Source organism: Micrasema longulum, unplaced genomic scaffold, assembly GCF_059751315.1.
Source record: "Micrasema longulum isolate JH-2025_06_02 unplaced genomic scaffold, ASM5975131v1 h1tg001053l, whole genome shotgun sequence".
NCBI lineage: Eukaryota > Metazoa > Arthropoda > Insecta > Trichoptera > Brachycentridae > Micrasema > Micrasema longulum.
In genome coordinates, this window is record NW_028278241.1 from 93,361 (window position 1) to 99,195 (window position 5,835).

Here is a 5,835-nt window from a genome sequence, read left to right on the forward strand (position 1 = left end):
ATATGTTTTTTTAGACGTGATTTAAACAGATATACTGTAGTAACATCTCTAATAGTGGAGGGGAGATGATTCCAGTCGGGCGTCATGGATATTAATTTGGGAGATAAATGTTACATACAATTTTTCAAAAGGTGTGTAAAACATATTTTTTGAGAAGACTTAAAAAATAATAAACAGCTTTATTATTTTATTCTTGCAATAAACTATTTCTTATGAATCAACCAAGAGAAGCCAACCAATCAGCAAAAATTACTGAAGAGAACTTGTGACGACTCACGTGGTGTAACTTCAAAGTGACAACAATTTAAAAAATCATAGCGCTCATAAAAATATTTAGATTTTTATTGGCTAAGTTTGGCAGTCTATACAAATACGAAAAAAAATATAAGCTTCCCCGTTAGCATGCTGTAGACAGTTAATTACAAAGAATAACCAGTAGTATTTTTTATTGTTTATTTGGTCAAAAAAATATAATTTTTATACTCATAGCTAAAATGATTACATACCTATATATTTTTAGACATAATCTTTTCGAAATGTTCTGACATTTTAACAAAAAATAAACGTTTTACCATGGGTAAAAATTTAGCTTAGTGAACATACCAAATAATTATGTTACGGGCATATTAGCAGCAAACTGCCCTTTAAATGATAATGATCAACAAATATACAAAATGACGAAGCTTAACTCTTACAGTGTGCAATGGTAAAAACTTTATAATCTTTACCCATATGCGTAAATATATCATAACTCATTTAACGCTTGTTAAATAACATTTTTTACGAATCGAAAATGTGAAAATATGATCCAAAAATCGTATTTGAAATAAAATTTTGATTACTTACTATTTTTCGCATCTCGGAATTACGCAATATGTAATTCAAAGCAGCTTACCTGTAACAATAAAAACAAATATATAAAATATAGATTATGCGTTAACAAAGTAACAAGATTGCAACATTTTTGAAAAGGAAATATGGAAGTCAACAGATAGAATAGGTGAAGAAATGTGGGTGTTTAAACATCGACAAAATAGAGAATATAACAGACAATGCAATGTCGATCCTTAGACAGCCATGTCCCCCCTCAAAAACGTATTTTCTTTCTATTGCAATATTTTAATAGATTGAAAAAAACCAAATCGCATGCATTGTCATTTTTTGTATAAAGTTAGAGATACGACTTTTGGGCTCGAACTGTCAGTAGAGTCACAATGATTCACATCTTCCTGGAGAGTGTGATTCTATGAAATACGGCAGCACTACTGACTAATCCTATTCGTTAGCGTCCACGTCGTGAACCCTGGGCAATGAGATGACTCATAACATTGTGATCAGAGAACATATCGAGAGGATGAGAGGCAAGTTTCTGGTACCTTCAAACCAGAACCAACTAGCTAAGAGAAGGTAACCAAAATAGAAAAATCCAGCAGAGAAGGCAACGGGAAACTACTACGGCGAATACATTTATAAGCGGTCTTCTTGGCTGCAAAATATGAAGGTATCGCTGGACAGAAATGATTTTGCCACAGTGGTTGCCAACTTTGGAGAGACCTGACAAGGCACCGGAAAAAAGAAGAGTCAAACATCATTTCTTGATAAGAAAACAATCAAAAGTATTAGTCCAAGACATTGTGTATCATCAATGTCAGTAAATCTTCAGAATATTACTAATGAAAGTCAATTATATATTTTTATTCTTATTTGTAAAGGTGGGGGTAAGTGCTTTACAAGCTCCTGACGTCACTGCGACCTGTTAAGATCTATCTATTGTGCCGGGTCTCCGTGAATAGTTCTCGCCCTACAAGCTCAGGTCTTTAAAGAGCCTGGCTATTGTATGGAAGGCGAGAGTTCTCATTTCGCTAAACCTCCCTCTCCAAACCCAGATTCGTAAACGATCGGGATATTAGGTAGGAAGCGAGCTCTTTAACATTCTCAGGTTTAACCAGTGGTCCGAGAATGAGGTTTTCTTATGATGTAAAGCATTACATTAACATAGAATGTGTTTAGGCGTTTCCTCGTCTGCACTAAAGGATCTACATCTAGAAGTTTTATTCTAACAAGGTGTTTGTTCAATCCCCTGTATAAAATAACTATTTTTTATTTTATCAGTTCCTTACAGGTTTTATCAGAGAGCATTACGCTCTGCTCCCTGGCCCATGACCTTAGCTCGTTACGAGGAGCTCATTTGAGCAACCCAGTCAATTACATAATGAACCTTATTAAATCTGGACTACATTATAATAAAAAAGGTTTGTTGATGAAAATTCTCGGTGGAAGTTCATTGTTACTTTTGAGATTAGTCTCGAAGATGTCGCTTAAGCGATGAAACCGTTCACTGGTTCTGGCAAACTTGTGAATTAAACAATTATTTGTCTTTTGTTTCTACAATAAAAACATTATTATAATTAGGCATTGACTTGTGTAAAACTGAGGTTTATTTTTAAAAACTACCCACGTGTTGTGTATAGTATATCGCTGATCGTTTTATCTGCACAGTAAATTATCTCGTATAGGGAGTAGAATAATTGGACTGTTTGACTTAAATTAGCCATGACTTAAAGTCGTAGGAACATTTCGTGTGTTCGGCCAAATAATCGTAAAGTTTTTGTCGCCGGGGTGACTATGTAAGGGCTGTGTATCTGCCGAAGGGTGGGGGTGGATTTATTTAAGTTTAACGACACATTAAAACCACATGTCTGAACGAATTACTCAGCTGGCCCTAGATATATCATAAAACCGGCTAGTCCTGTGCGGGACACACGTTCTGTTTTACGAGGACATACGTGTTTTATCATTAGTCGTTAATGTACAATATTATTATGATAATCTTAACTGCATTATTCCTGTAATCAAAATACGTACTACATTTTACAGTACTGTCATGTGAAGTAACTATGATATTTATTCAACAATTAAAAAACATCTTCTTAAAATTTATATATATATTTCACCTTAAACTAGTACAGAATGTATACATTATTTATGAATGTACTAATATTCACTTTAATCTAATTATAAAAAAATATGTGTTTTTTTATTAATTATAACAGACGGTACGCTGTGCGTCAAGTGCTATTTTTCTCCACGCATTATATGCTGCCTATTCAAAATTATACGAACTTTTATGGTAGTTAAGCGTTCTCTGTTCGTTCTTGCTCAACTCAAAACTTATGAGTTGGTTATCAGGTCTGTCCACCAGTTAATATAATTTAAAGAATAATATTACGCCACTAAATTTTTTGCTAGCATATTTTTTTTTTTTTTATCAGACTGTAAAAATTTTGAACTTAAAAAAAAACGTATCATTTGCAATTTGTTTATTAAAAATACTCTTCTATTACTTCCATGGCATTATCTGTGTGGAACAAAAATAAAATGAATTAAATAAAAATAAATAAAAAAATATCTGGATAATAGACAATTTAATGAAAAGCAATAATATTGTAAGTATACGTAGCATATTTTACTCTACTATTAGGGATTATATATAAATCTTTTTTAATGTTCAAAAACTAGAAAACAATATATTGTCAAGTGTCCTCGGCACGGGTAATCTCAGTGAGGCCACATTATTTTTATTATTAATCTTAGTTTATAAAGGGTTAATATTATTTTTGATATTTAAATGTAAATGTGTTTTTTTTTTCTTAAAATGTCTTATAAAAAATATTATTATTATATTGCTGTTTGAAATATTAGCAAGAAGAAATTACACACCACAGTAACCTAAAAAAATATCGCAAATATCTAAAAACGTAAAAACATTAATTTTACAAGTATCGTTTGATTCGCACATGAAAATATGTTTTTTTTTCATCATCATCATTATTCCCTTTCCGCACTTTATAGTGCATAGGGAACTAAATTGGTAAACCAATCGCAGCGTCTCTTGATCATTTTTTTTGCATGAAGGTAAAATTATCAGCCTTACGCTTAAGTTTCCAGTCCAGGGACTATTTTTAAAAAAACTCATTTTTAAATAAATATTTCATGTCAAACATGTCGGGAATCGAACCCGAGACCTCTTGCTTGGTAGGCAAATGCGCTGACCACTACACCACGAGGCTGTTTTTTTAAAACTGACAAAACCATTTTTTTTTTAGATTTTTTATTTAGCTTTTTGAAAAGTATCTACCAGCTATTATTTTATACTTGTAATTAAAATAAGAAAGTAATTGCTTGAGAATATTAGTTATAAGTTCGTTCGATTCTTATAACGACGGTCTTGAAGGTGCAACGCAAGGACAGAGGAGCCTTAAGTGCTGGCTGGCTATAGGGTCATCTGTAGTCGTCTAGTGATGTCCACGTGCTCCATTTAGGAACGGTTGTGGGTAAAAATAAGATGGATAATTCCGAATAAAAATTGATTAAAGAAAATTTAAAGTTTGTCTGAGAATGAAATAAAGTAAACATTCGCTTACAAAACATTAGAGTTCGTTAGAAATAAAGATAGAAAATCTCCCTTAACATAAAACGGAGACCGTAAAAAAACAAATTAACCTTTTTGACATCGTAAAGAAGAGTTTTGTATCACTTTTCCTTATTTCCGTAATGACATAAGAACCGTACTAAAACCATCAGGAAGGACTTTCACAGGAAAAGTGTATTAGATTGTGTAAACGTGTTTAAATATACTAACATGTTTGATATTTTGCTTGTGTTTTTTAAACTATTTAAGTAATTCCATATTTGAACCAAAAGAAAACATATTTATATTCACACCGTACACATTAAACTTAATTACAATGGACTAGTGAAGTTCCAATTTGCCGATGGTCTAGAAGATAAACGTGCTAGTTTCAGAATTTGTAATTTTTCAGGAGAGCAGTTAAAACTTTGACAAGTTGCTTTTTTTGATTTTTTTTTCATGCCACTTATTATGAATATGCAATAACAATTTAGAAAGAGATAAACAGTTATTGTTAATACTTTGAGCACCGGTCGAATACACATAGAATTTACTCTGTACCCGGCCCATTTTTGTGGAATTTCATGCTTTGTGAAGGGTTTCTTAAAGTGTCATATATATGAAAATACTTGGTTAAATCAATTAAAACTTCACATACTTACTAACAATAATTTAATAAGTCGTTTTACATGATAATTTTGCCAACATTGGCCTTTATGGAGAGTATGAAGAGCCACATCGCAATGTTCGCACAATTACAGGGTTTCACTCCTTTTTTTGTGCTTTGTAACCCGGAGCCGTAAAAACACGTGATTATAATAACCGCGCGTTGTGTCCCGGTCTCGTGTTTTCACGTGGTTTACCAGCAGCGGAAAATTACTAATAAAAGTCACTAAAAGTCAATAAAATGCACTTTTTTAGAAAGTTGGTAAACCACGGGACTGGGACGCAAAGCGTGGTTATAAAATTACGTGTTTACACGGCTTCGGGATACAAAATGATATGACATGCTCATTTACAACATTTGCACCTTCGTCTTCTAGAATGATCTAGGCGAGCGTTTCCCAACCGCCGCGCCGGTTCGCGGACCGGTACCGATCCGTTGAGATTTTTTACCCGTCTTATTTTTGAATTCCGGTAATAAAAAAAGCGTCATAATTTGTTATTTCTATACAATAATAAACTAAATAAATAAAAGTTTTATACCTGCGTTACCGGTCCGCAAATTTTCTCCTATTTTCACCGGTCCACGGGCTCAAAAAGACTAATCTAGACCATCGATATTATGTATTGCATGACAAGGTGATTAATGAACTGTGTTGACGATTTCTTTGTAATGACAATAATACTATTTTCATGTGAAAAAAACAGCCATAAAAATATTTTTTTTTCTTACGTAAAAATAAGTATCGGCGTTCTTATAA